This window comes from Anarhichas minor, unplaced genomic scaffold, assembly GCF_050575085.1.
Source record: "Anarhichas minor isolate MPS153535 unplaced genomic scaffold, ASM5057508v1 ptg000040l, whole genome shotgun sequence".
Classification (NCBI taxonomy): domain Eukaryota; kingdom Metazoa; phylum Chordata; class Actinopteri; order Perciformes; family Anarhichadidae; genus Anarhichas; species Anarhichas minor.
Genome location: NW_027466486.1, coordinates 13,981,084 through 13,995,464, shown reverse-complemented (window position 1 = coordinate 13,995,464; position 14,381 = coordinate 13,981,084).

Below are 14,381 nucleotides of genomic sequence, written 5' to 3'. Positions count from 1 at the left end.
TTTAGGACTCCACCACGCTCCCTGACCGAGGGACTAGGACGGAAGGGGGGACAAACATGAAGGAAGAGAGTTCACACATAGCCTTTCTTACCTGCTGAGGAGTACAGACGTCGCTCCACACAAACGGAGACAGAAAGTAAGAAAACAGATGAAGACTTTAACGGACCTCTTATGAAATTGATATTTTTTAAACGGAAGAATAAAAAAATAAAAAACACATAAAAACCCTGTGAGCTTTTCACTGACATTGGTATACTGCAGCCTGTGTTGGTCACAAGTTCCCGGAAAGCTACTGTACAGAAAAAGACAACATGTACATGTGTTGTTATGTTGTGTAAAATAAAAAGGGATAAAATGAAAACTGGAAATGTGAAACGTGTGTTTTATGGACACAATAAACTTGTGAGGAAATGTTGTTTACTTGATATTTGCATATTGAGCACGGGGGAGGTTCTAACTGCGGCAATAAAGTCTCCAGCATCAGTCGCTACTGAGATTGATTCTTACGACAAGGAACGGTAATAATAATGGGAGGTCGAACTGGCATCAATGTTTGTGACATCAATTGTTACTTTTTAGAAAACAAGAGAAAGAAACCAGAACAGACAGATGGTAGTTTTCACTTAAAACTATTTAAGTTTCACTTTTTTTATTCATCTTTTTATGATTTGATACATCAGTGTGTATGCACACTCATACACACTGTCTGGCTGTTCATTTAGGGTAGAGAATCTATTTTCCAAACCTCCCACTTTTCCCTGGCTGCAAACACTTTTTGGAGAGTGTGACAATATACGCCAAGGATGAAGTCTCGTAGGATATGTTGTTGTTGAGTGCTTACAAAAAAATAACCATTGTCTGATCTTTCTTAATTCTTCTTTTGAGGTCCAAAATATTTCAAATGTTTTTTTCTAAAATTGTATGTCATAAATAATGACGGACATGTGTAGGTATCTTGTGCTCATACTATTGGGGGGCAATACTGTACTCACTTTGTTCTATTGAGGTGAGGGACGAAAGCGACACACAACTGTTTGAACTTCTTTTCGTGGTTGCTCAGAGAAAATCTCAGCTCCCACTTGCTGACATATGCATTCCCATGGTAACCAAATGATCTTGCATAATTGTATAGATCTCGTCCTCGACAGTTCCCCTGAATGATTGAAGGATTTAATAATAATTCACTTTTGAATTGATCTTAGCAATTCTACCATCACAATATCCTGGGGGTCGGTCTTTTTTTACTTTCACACCACAAACAAACCAGCATTCCAAGACCAATCTGGTCTGCATCCGAGTTTGATTGACAGCCCAAATTAATTTGAATAACATCAAACAGGTTAGGGTGTGATATTACCACATCAAGTCATGGTAATTAAACGAGTAGGCATTTCTCTCAGACCCGAACTTCACCTTTAACATCTCCTCTAAATGTTGATCACAGCAATAAGGATGTGGGGTACACACGGCACATATCATAAACACCACAAAGTATGCCGCCATAGAGCAGCACCTACAGATACAAGGCGACCCGGGGGCCACAGCCAGTATGGGTGAAGTCACTATTAGTCAACATCAACGAAGGGGAATTGATTCACTTTGGAATTAAATCACTGAAATTTGTTTGACATGAAACAGTTCTGACAGGCAATTGCAAATGGATGTTCTCCCTTCAATTATCACACATTGATGTTTTAATGAAGTAAATTGAATTGGCTGAACGGATCATGACTGAACTTTGCGAGCATATTTTGGTGTTTTTTCCTGTGCTTTTCTAAAGTGGCAGGACCTCACCCTTAGACCTTTAGGTTGAATTATTAATAACGAAGTCAATGAAACTGAAGTGTCTTATCCTGACAGTTATTTAATTAAAGCGAGTGAGATACAAACCTGAACTCCTGTGGGATTAAAACCAAAATGACCCCCCCACTGCTGCGCTAAGATTGCATTCAGCTTCTCTCCCTGGTTTTGAATTACAATGGCTGACGACGCCAACAGACATCAGGCGAATATTTAAACAGGAACCCGAGTTGCTGGACTGTCATATGATCGGCTGAGAGGGGAAACAATTGTCCTTGTTTAATTTGTGTTAAAAGCTGTAGAGCTGTCCTACACAAGGGAGCTCACACATCCGCAATCATGCTGTCCTTAAAATTGTGACAATCATTTCCTGGTTCATGCCTCCTTGACTGACCTTCCAATGCGTTTCTTAAGCTTAAAATGCTTGATGGTAATAGGCTTTGGAGGAGACAATCCCTCTCTATATCCTTCTACACTTTCCCTCCCCTTCACCCCCCCCCCCTTGCTCCCTTCATCTCTCAGTTTCTCTCATTTATCATTTATGTATTTTTGGGGGGGATTTAGCAGGAGCTTTTTGCAGAAAGTGATAGTTTGTGTAGGAGAAGATTAATACAATAATCTGTGACATTCACCCTGCATTTAAACTATTAAACACAGGTTTTGTTGAGCACTCCAGAGTCACATGATCCATGACTTGGGTGCAGAACCTGGAAGACAGCTCTGATTTGGGCAACCTGATCAAGACCCAGCGGACGTTTGAGTCATATTGTGGAAGCAGGTGGCAGAGGTGCCTGAGAGAAAATAAACTGAAAGTGAGGATAAATTGTGAAAATGTTAGAAACAGTTGGAAAGAATGATTAAAGAAATGCGATGGGAAGCAAGAGAGGAGCATGGACAGCAGAGAATAAGCCTTATTACAGAAATCCATGATATTTTAACGCTGCTAATTAAAGACTTTGCTACGTGATCCAGAATAGTCGGTTGCAGATCAAAGTGAGTTTTTCATTTCATTCATTATGACATGCTGAGGTATGATTTCTTTTCACACAATACTATGACTTCTTTGACACACAATAACATCACCTTTTATGATATTTTAAGAAATACTTTACTCTAACTTTTTTACCTTGATATAATTTGACTATTTTATTTGATGACACACTATATTTAGACTTTTTGACATTTTAAAATACTATACTAGGACTTTTTTCATGTTTTTTAGCTATACAATTGTTTTTAATCTACTATGACTTTTTTACATGATATGATTTTGTCACACACTATACTTTGTCATTTTAACACTTTTTGACACACTACACTATGTGTTTTTATGTTTTTGAATGACTATATACCGGTATGTAGGTTGATGGGTGGATTGATTGATAGATAGATAGATAGATTATATTTCCATACATTCTATTTCTATTGTTTGTATCCTTTATTTACCATGGTTGCTGAATTTCTTCATGTCACAGTCTCTGTCACTGTAATTTTGCATTTTAAGAATTTGTCTACTGCTCTCCTCCAGCATGGATGACGCTGAATACACAAGTAGAGCGAGCAACGAAGCCCAAGACTGACTGACTGTGATCAGCATCCCTCATTTTCAACCTCCAGGTTCAAGCTAAAGTCAAGATAAGACATGAGTGTGTGTGTGTGTACGTGTGTGGTGTGTGAGTGTGCCAACCAAACACAATACGCACCTGCTCAGATGCTCACAGAACCATATGGAAGTGTGTGTGTGGGGGGGCTGAAAGTGAGAAGACTATTTGATACTGTGGCAGAGGAACTCAATACGCAGCAACCTGAATTGCACACACACAAACACACACACACACACGTACACACACTTTCCTTTGGCTTTGCAGGAGATTTCCCACTCTGAATTATCTGAGCCTTCAGGGACTGTGGTCTTGTATAATGAGCCGAACACTAATTATTCTTGTGTGTGTGTGTGTGTGTGTGTGTGTGTGTGTGTGTGTGTGTGTGTGTGTGTGTGTGTGTGTGTGCCTGTTTGTCCATCTAACTGGCTTTGCTTCATTTCTATGGCGTTAAATGTCAAACTGAGGGATTAAAAGAGAGGTTAGAATCACAGGCCTAATGTAGATCGATGCATTGTTCTGGAGGGTAAAATAACACAAACATGTGTGTGTTTGTTTGCGTAGGAGCAGAATGATTCTGCCCCTCTTCCTTTTGCTCATGAAGCCAGAAGGAATGCTTTCTGAGTGTGTCAGCATGTGCCAGCCAACTGTGGTGATGCGTCAGCATGTACGCAACGCAGGAAGTGCGTGTGTGTGTGTGACTTGGTATGAACGTCCGCATGTCAATGTGTAATGAGTGATGCGAACATCACCTCGACATCACCTCGAAGGAAAATAATGAGATTCGTTTTTCAACAGCATCCTGTTAAATAAGTGCAAAGTGTCAAGTTAGCAACATCATTTTGTTTGAAGCAAATGGACCGTGCAGGGAACAAATGAGGCGCTACGTCTCGCTTTCCTCTAGCAGGCATTGGTAAGTTACTGGCTGAGGGGCATGCGGTTCAGGCTCTGCAGGAAGATCTGGTAAGGGAAAAACAAAATTGTCAACTAGTCATGCATGCTGTAAAACATTACATCAGACATCTTCAGACACCTGGAGGTGTCTTTTGTTTTCTTTTTTCATTTACTTGCATTTCGAAATGCATTTTATGACAGAGAGAAGAAACAACGGCTAAATAATCATCAGACTAAAAAAACAAGCTCCTTGAGATGAAAGCGTCTTACATACAAGTGGATCCAGCATCATTTATGATCAAGGACTTAATACAGTGAAAACCTCCAGGCATTTCATCTACGTAAGCCTCTCTGCTTTTCCCCGGTGAAAGAAATAGTGATTCATTATATGGAAATGTAGTAAATGAATTAAATGGAATGGGAGGAAATTTCAAGGAAAGAGGTTGTAAAGGTGCGTATATATAAGGCAGGATCATATCTGATGGTGTGGATCGCCTGGCCTTGAGTAGTCAAACCACTCAGATTCTGAACATCCTCTGCTTTCAGGGATGGTTATGTTTTCTTAACTTGAGAAATCTCAAGGCGCTGACTGAAGGTTTACTATGCTGCTCCACGTGTTAAAATACATTTCACGATCACTGTAGAAACAAGGGGAAACAGCAACATTGACATCAAGCTCCGTACACATACTGCAATATGAATGAGACTGTTCTAGTGTTTCTGGGCATTAGTTATGACTCCATTAGGTTTATGATTACTAAGTGTGTTTCCAACCCCGTTTCTAATGCACATTTTCTTTTTGCACATTGAAAAAAACATGTGTGGAAATGCCAGATCTTCAAAACAAAGTTGAATTATTCCAACAAAAAGTTGTACACTTGGTGTGATGAAGAATAAATACATTAAAACGAGGAGAAATGCCATATTTCCATCATGTTTTCTCCATCGTTCAAGCTGGTTTAATGTTTGACTGGCGCTCTTTTAATTACTCTCGGTCCCAGAAGTTAAAAACAGTTAATCTCACATATGAATATGTATTTTTTAGATTTAATTTCTTTCACTGCCAGTATCATGTTCTCTTAAAGCTGTTCTGTTGTGCCCCTGAAAACAAAATACACACTGTTGCTCTGTGTTGTCCTTACACCTTGCATTTGACTTGCCAACCAATTAGTCACACAGCACTAAACTCAAGCCTTAACCGGAGTATGAATGGGTCGTAATGAGAGAACGAACACTCTTGCAGCACCCTGCTGTGCGGGGGATGTTTGGCTTGCTCGTGCATCAAGCAACGTCGGAGACAGAGCTCACCTGAGAGGCTTTGGTGGGTGAAGGACTCGAGAAAAAAAGGGGATGAAAGGACGAAGGAGGTGTTGGTACAACCCCTGTGCCACTCTTTCATCCATTTCCCCACCCCTCGTTACCAAAGCACCTTAAGTGAAACACTCTCCTGCAGCTCTCCCCCGAGGACCAGACTGATTTGAATATTACATGCGGTCTGATTTTTCAAACACTACCGCTCCATTTTTTTGCCTTTTAAGAAGATGAGTAAGGGATGAAAAAAAAGAAAAGGAGGGATGGTAACAGGGCAGACGGGGAAGTGGGGTGAATGAGAGAAGTAAGGAGGCCTGAATTCATATTCATCCACCGGGTGAATGAAAAGTTGAGTGGAAGAACTGCGCTGCTGAAAAGGTATAATTTCCAACACATCTTGGGTAAGTAAAGGCCGATGTCAAAGATGGAGCATTAAGTATTTATTTAAAAGTGCCTTGTTGCTTTTACATGCAGAGTTGAAAAGCTAGAGCATAGCGGTGTTATTACCTCTATCAGATTGGCTAGATAACAACATTTTCCAACCCGTGAAGACACTACGAAGACTTCAATCGAAAATAATCACCATTGTGAGAACCCACATCTGAAAAGATTACTTTTTCTTCGTTTTGGAAATGTGAGTGGTGAAAAACACATTTGCATTTTGAGATTTGGGGAGTCTCTCACATCTAAAAGCAAAATATGAATCAGGAGAAAATAGCTACCCTGGCTATATAAATATATATATATATATATATATATATATATATATATATATATATATATATATACACACAGGATAGGTGCTAAAGTCAGGGCATCACCAAAGTCATTACATTTACATCAAGATCCTCACAGGGAATCAGCGGAAGAGTGAGTTAGATGGATGAAGAATGAGGGAGGAAACGCGGGCAAAATGACTGGATTGTGGGGTGAAGAGGAAGTAGAATCGATGGCGGGGCAGCGAAGAAGGAAATAAAAAAAAGTGAAAAAGTGGAGGTCAACAGAGACAGTCTCTCCCTTTCCATTTCAAAAGCTCTCCATTCTGCTGTAATTTCCTCTCCTCCCCTCCCAGTCCCTCTCCTCACCCATTCCCTACATCCCAGTAGTGCAGGCATGTGTTTGCCAATTTAGCCCACTCTGCAGTGTGACCAGGCACTTGAATCCCTTCTCTGCGGATGGATGGAAGAGTGAATGGTAAGTGGAGAGATGTTTAAATAGAGAGAGGGCCCGAGGAAGGGTGGGTGGTTATGCTGATAGATTGACAGGGAGAAGGAGAGAGGGGTGAAAGAAGATGCATGAATACATGTTTTAAAGGGAGGCGTGTCGCTTTTTTACTTGGTGAACACTCAGCAAGAGAGATGGAGAGAGGGAGAGAGGGAGAGGAGGGGAGTTAAATGAAAAGAAAGAGACAAAAGTGTTCTTTAGTGGCTACTTGTTACATTCAGAGACCCTGGGAGGTTAACAGCTCCACTGTGATTTTAAACTACGGAGCCCAAGTGAATTGCGTGAAAATGTAAAAAAAGAAAAGAAGAAATTACACATTTTTGTAAGTTTTTTTTGTGAAAATGTTCCAAAAAAGCTGTGGTTTGCACATCCTTACTCGTGCATAACTCGTGTGAATCTTGATTCTTCCTAACATGGCTTCTAAAATGACCTCACTGCCTTTGAGGTATTTCGATTACACTCTACCAGAATTTAATGTAAAGAATGACTCTGTGTCTCCAGCTGAATGCTATTTCCAAGCCTCCTAAACACTGTCACTGTCACCAGGTATATATGTGACAGTAGACCCGAATGATACAAAACTTAAACTCGCAGCAAAACCTGTGAGCAAGGCCAAGTTAGGAAAGCTGCTATACTCAAGCTGTTCGGCGTGATTTGTTATGTCAGGACAGAGCAGCCGTGTGGATGAGCTGTTTTAGGGATTTTGGAAAAATAATGGGAGCCTCTGACGCCTGTGAGGTAGGTTAATCTCACAGCAGCAGACGGTGAATACAGCGGTGGGCTTTAGACTCTTTATAGTCTTTATTAGCTGCATGGGAAAAAAAAGAGGTGTGTAACGCTGTAAACCAGGTCATCTTATTTAATAGTTGTGTGCGCTCATTTGTGTGATTGCGTGCGCATGAGTGTGGTGACGGTGATGTAATTACTGCTGTTGGCAAGTGAACAGAGAGGAAGAAAAGAAAAAAAACAGAGGCCAGATAGATGCAAGCACACACAATACACACACACACACACACACACACACACACACACACACACAGAAGAGAAGCTGAAGAAAGCAGTGGAAGCATCACTAACACTCAGCTAAAACACTGTCCAGCACCCACCGACCCACAGCTGAACCCACTTTTTGTGTTTATATGGTTATATTTGTCTATATGGGTACATGTGTATGGTCACCTGCTACTTCAATTTGGAATTTAAAATAACATTACTTCAATTAATTACATTTTTCCACAAAGACAACTGAAATGCCTTTAGTCTAATGTTACCTTGTTTTGTGTCTCCCTGCCTGTCTTCAATTGGTGTTTTAAACTACGAATAAATAAATAAATAAAAAAACAGAAAAACATGCACACTGTACCCTCGTAAATTAAACATGTATAATATATATACATGCCAGTCTCCTAGCCAGTACTATATTTGATTTCGTTATATCACAAAAAAAAAGCAGAATCACTTATTTCTAAAACATTAAAAGAGCACATGTTTCACAAACAGCTGCAAAGTGGCATCATGGTTTATGTCAGGAAGTGGCAAATACCACCCTTCATCTCTCGCCTTCTTCCTTCCCTCTACACTTCCGTTATCCTAGAACGGCCTAGCCGCGCCGAGCCATGAACACGTTTCTTCCATCCTAAAGAACAGGGGATTAGTGCGCCGAGCAGGACTGTTGCGGTCATGCTCCGTATAGGAGGGGCCGAACCGAAAAGAAAGCACCTTCTTGTTTAGTTCTCTCTACTCTTGCTGCTTCCAGCTGAATCTTTGTGGTTTAGAGTTTAGTTTCACTTCTTTGAGCCTGCCTGTACTTAAGGACATCAGCCTTATTACACTGTTTACTGATCGCTTTACAGCCGTCTGTAAGCTGTGTTTAAACTGCTTTAGGTATTGCTGATGCAAACGGTCCTGCTGCTCGTGCGTCATGTTAAACGTCTTCCGCCAGCAAACCAGAGGTAGGCTTTTATTGTGAAAATGTTTTAATTCTGAGGCTTAGTTGTGTTTATGCCAACTGGTGCCAAATGTGGAGATCTTTGCCAGTGGCCTCGATGCACAGATGGGTACAGTGGCAGCATCCTTCACAAAATACTACTGGAGCCTGGAGGAACATTTGGGCTGTACAAATAAAATGCTGTGTGTATGTGAAAGAACTGTGTGGACAAAATAAGGGGAAACCAGATAAATTGTACTTTGCACTCTCTTGGCTCCACGTCACACTTACAACACACTACAATGAAACCCTAGTTGTTGGCCACTCGGTGCTCTTTATTCCGGGCTCAGAACGAGCTCTACTGAGCTGCTGTGAGTGTATGAAGAAGCAGCATTGGATGCCACAATATTCAAGAGAGAGAATTATCATTTTAGGAACATTTGAGGTTCATTAACACAGTTTACTGGGTGAAGAGAGACACCCATTTAAAAAAAAGAAAAATTGCCAATTATTCGATTCAAAAGCAGGGACTATGAGCGAAGTGTGTCTATCTACTGGCACAACCTCCTTCCTGTCTGAATTACATGCGTGTGCATGCCTGCCAGCACATGTAAGTGTGTGTGACATCTTCTTATTATCTTGCCATTTGCCTCTATTTGTTTAGAGAGGTGTAAATAAAATGTTTGTCCTATTTGTTCTTGCAGTCAGTCCTCAGTCCTACGCTCATGCTTTTCAGGCGGCATCATAAATATGACAGAGAGAGCAACGTTAAGGATTAGAGGATTAAAAATGAGGGATTACAGTAATGCTGATTATTATGTGGATGATGAAAAAAAAAAAGCACCTGTATTCAATATGAAATGATGAAAATAAAAATAAGAGTGAATAGGTTAGAGGTGTGTTTTTTTAAAGGGTTATATGGAATATGTGACATTTTATGGTAAATCAAATAAACAATTATTTAATCAACGAAAAAAATAATCAGAACAGCCAAAGTCACAAGCTTTCATCAACAGGAAGTCACTGGCAGTCTTGTATCTATTAACTCACACCACACACATCCACCGACATGCCGTGGTGAAGCGGGCAGTGCTTGATGTTAGGACTTTAAACAGCAACACTCTCAGTGATTCCCTTTATCACATGTGGTCAGATCCAACAGGGGCAAATGCCGGAAACCTCACCTGACTTTTCTTTTCTTTTCTCTTTAGGAAGCTATCAGGGAGGAAAAGAAGGGTGCACCTGGACTAGCAGATTACTGATGTGAACACACACTGTCACCTGATGAGTGTCAAGGCCCAATCAAATCACCATTGAAAGTAAAGAAATGATACGGCCCAATCAAGTCATTTCACCAGAGTCACTGCAATCTGGGGATTTGCCTAAATGGATTGGCAAATTTGCGGTAGTGTCCGACAGCAAAATTCTTTCCTCCTCTGTCAAATACATATTTTGAAGAAGCTGAACTTTCTTGTCTCATTAGCAACTAAGCTAACCAGTTTGCCAAGTCACTTTCTGGTGTGACCCGGCCTTTATGCTTGAAGTAGATCAAGCACACAGGTTTCATGAGCAGAACTAGTAGGTTCGCCTGATTGAAAGTATCATCATTATCATGCCGCGTAGTTGTGAACTAAAATCTGATGCATCAGACACCCTGCCTACCACACTTCATAAAGACATGTCTACTCAGACTGATGCTTGTATCTCTGCATGCAGGTGCATTAGCGCCACCTGAGGATTTTACTTAATACAGTCGTTAGTAATTCATCACCCTTCAACTTCGTCAGGAAGCAGCGACTGGCCCCAAATGCTACGCTGAACGAATCGACATTCGTCACGCATCGCTCTTATTCCTCCTCTCTGTCTCTGGCCTTGACTGGCGTCGGCATAGCAACACACCACTTCCTCTAAATGACGGTGTGGCAGCCAATCAAACACGAGCAGTGACCCTAACAAATCAGCTTCCGAGATGAAGTGTGAGTGTGTGCGTGTGTGTTTCTGTGCCACTGTCGGGTGATATGCAGTGTTGGACATTCAACATTCTCAAGTCTTGCTGAGCACCTTTGACTCGAGATTGATCTATTTTTCATACTTCTGATGGCCAACAGCCTCCTCCATTTCCTCCTCTCCTTCCTCTTCACCTCTTCTCATCCTTGTCCCCTTCACACCATCTCTGCTGATTTTTCAGACTACCTCCTCTGCACCGCTTAGGTCGTATGATACCTCTTCAAAGTTTTCTTCGTCTGTCTCTGAAGCTGTACAGTAGAATACAAGGATGCAGGTTTATGTCCAACATTGGGAGTGATAAGTACTTGATATCCTGCATTTTTCTGCATCAATTTATGGTGGAAATGTCTTTATTTTTTTTAAAGGAAAACTCACAATGTCTGCGCCAGGTGACTATTCAAAATCTGATGGAATATAAGACAGTAAGGCTATCAGGCATTCTGTTTTGCTGTCAAACTAGAGTTGTAATTTAATGAAAATAAAATCTGATAGTCCGCTGTGCATTATGGTATCGCTCTGCTGATATGGAAGTACCTCATTCAGGGAGGCTGACGGACACAGAACCCCGTTTTGGAATCTCTCTTGGTGAGACAAAGTGTAGGGAATGGCTTTGCGATGCTCTTCATCAGAGGTGGGAACCGGAAAACTAACTGAAAACACATCGAATTAGTCATTTACAGGTTTAAGGTCAACAGAAATTTTCACCACACCACCTCCGATAAAGTCACTTTACCCTGCATATTGGTAGAATATGCAGGGTAAAGTCTCTACCATATTCTAGGCCCTTGGTAGAATATGACGCCTCTTTCTTCTCAAAACTTTGGTCCATCTTGCAGACACATATCTGAGCACATGCGCAACCAATGCTTAGAACTCCTTCTAAGCATTGGCTGTGCATGTGCATGATGCCCATATCGACATAGTAAATACACTCATTTGCTTTCTTGAGGGTTAAGTGAGAAGATACATATCAAACAGTGTGCGCCAATAATGGACCTAGAGCCAGGAAGTTGTAAGCTTAGCTTAGCACAAAGTCAGGGGCAAACAGCTCTCCCCAGAGTTCAAGAAAATGTCGACCATCACCTCTAAAGCTCACCAACTGTTGTACCTAGTTTAATCCATACACAGAAAATAATATTATTGACCACTGGTAGCCAAGAAATAGTGAGAACATGACTTAACAAAGGAGAAACACTATGTTAGTCCTGGTTAGCATAATTTCCAAATTTGAATAGAGCCAGGTTAGCTGTTACTCCCTTAGCTGAGCTAACCACGTCCTGACTCTATTTTCATAGTAAGCACACAGACATTAGGTTCAAAGCAATTTTCTCATCAACTCTTAGCAAAAAAGTAAAGTTATGTATTTTCCAAACTATCACCATTCCTTTAAAAGCAAGCATATGCATGTTCTATAACTCACATTTAGATAGATAGATAGATAGATAGATAGATAGATAGATACTTTATTAATCCCGTGAGGGGACATTTTTTAACATTTCATCCTATAGACACAGATGAGGTAAGCTATGCTGTACTGAGAAAAAAAAAAAAAAATGTTATGGCCACACACACCTGTGCAAAAAAGACATCGGGCATAGCTTTCCAGACCCAGTGTTCAGCTGTTTGACCCAAAACGTCTGCAGACTTGAATACCATCTCACCTGCTGTTTTGTGATTATGGACCTGAGACTCTTATCCTAAAGTTCTTTCAAAGTGCTTAAACCAGAGACTGTCCTTGATCTACAATAGCAGGACTTCCTTGTTTGTCTGTCTGCCAGACAAACTCTCTTTAGCTTTGATAATGGTGTCAGCAGAAATTTACAATTTTTACAAAGTTTCTTCTCTCCGTATGAATCTTTGACTCTGTCGCTCGCAGTTGGTCCTATTTCAGTCATTTTTGTATCTCCCTCTCCCCTCATGGCTATCGACACTGAACCTGCAGGGAACCTGACAGCTCTCTCTTTTCTCGCTGCGTGTCATATTTTGTCTGCGTGTCAGTGAGAGCTTTTGTGTGCTAAAGCACATTACTGCACGGTGTTGTTTGCAGCTGTAATCTGGAGTGGAAGGCTGAAACACCAGCTTTACAGAATGTACTATCAGCGTGACTCGAAAACATAGCAATTAGATTGTGCTGGGTAAATATGTTGTTCTTGATGATGACGGTGACATTAGTGCTGTTCTTTCATTGAAGAAAGCACCTGGTTTTACTGCCTCCTCTTTGCTTTATTTGTATCTTCTTACTGAACACCATTTCCTCATTCATTGCTCTTTTCTTCTCCCCTAACTTCCAATCTCCTCAGCGTCCATTATTTTTTTTCTGTTCTTTTCTACTGCGCAGATCGATGAATGAAACATATCTCATATCTGAGCAGAGAAAGCTGTTTTTATGTATTTTTCTTTGCTTGTAAGATTCAACAACATGTTGCTTTCTCTAATGTAAGTGGTGTTTCTTTTCTGGCCTTCCTCTGCTCGTTTAACATTTATGAATATCAACACACAGCAGTAAAGGTAAATGGGAAATGGACTTGTATTGCGCTTTTCTGGTCTTCCGACACTACATGTCATTAATACATTCACAGCCCATTCATACACTGATGGCAGGCGCTACCATTGCAAGGTGCCATCTGCCCATCAAGACTCTAACTAATTATTCATACCCATTCATACACCCCAGGCACCGCCTACAGGAGCAATTTGGGGTTAAGAGCCACAGTCGCCCCCACATATCCACCCATGGTTTAAACTTCTGAATTTTTAAAGAGGTCGCTCTCTTCCATTGCTAATGTTTTCTCTCCCTGTGTCTCGATTTATCTCTAAGACCAGAGGGTCACCATGAGGTTGATATTTTTGGATTTTAGTGACATATCTTGACAACCGTTAAATGTATTGCCATCAAACGTGATAAGGACATTCATTGAGCCTGGATGGATGAATATTAATAACTATGTTCGTCATCTGACTTTTCATCTAGCGCCACCAGCAGATCAAAGTATTTACTTATCCGGTGAAATATCTCAACATTAACGTGGATGGATTCACAGGTTTTACTTCAGACAGCCTTGGTCCCTGTAGGATGGATGCCACCAGCCTCTATTGGATGGATAATCATAGAACTTAACAAAACATTCATGTCTCCCTCAGGATGAATTGTAATTATTTGGGTGAACACTAATCTTTTCATCTTGCACCATCATGTAAAAAATTTAATCCGTCAAATACTTTAATTTGTCACCAAACACTTGCTAAAACTGATGATATTCCCTCCAGCCTCAGTTGTAATTTGTGTTCTTTCTTATTGAAATGACGTTCAATTAGAGCATGCTCACACGCTAAGGCAAGCTAGTGTGCAGAGGTTCTCACAGATGGAAATAGACTCTCTAGTTTTGAGGCTGTAGTTAGTGCTGTTTTCTGTTATTTGACTGTATTATGTTTTCACGAACACCAACTATTGCCATAAGACTACCTATGACCAGAGGTAGAAAAAAAGGCGTGATGTACCAGAACCTTGTTCCAGAAAGGAAAGATGCTACAGAGCAGTATTCTGGCAGAGACTTGTGTTCATCTAGAAAACATTCCACTCATTTAACGCTGCCTCTCTTTCTCGTTTCCTCCAAACA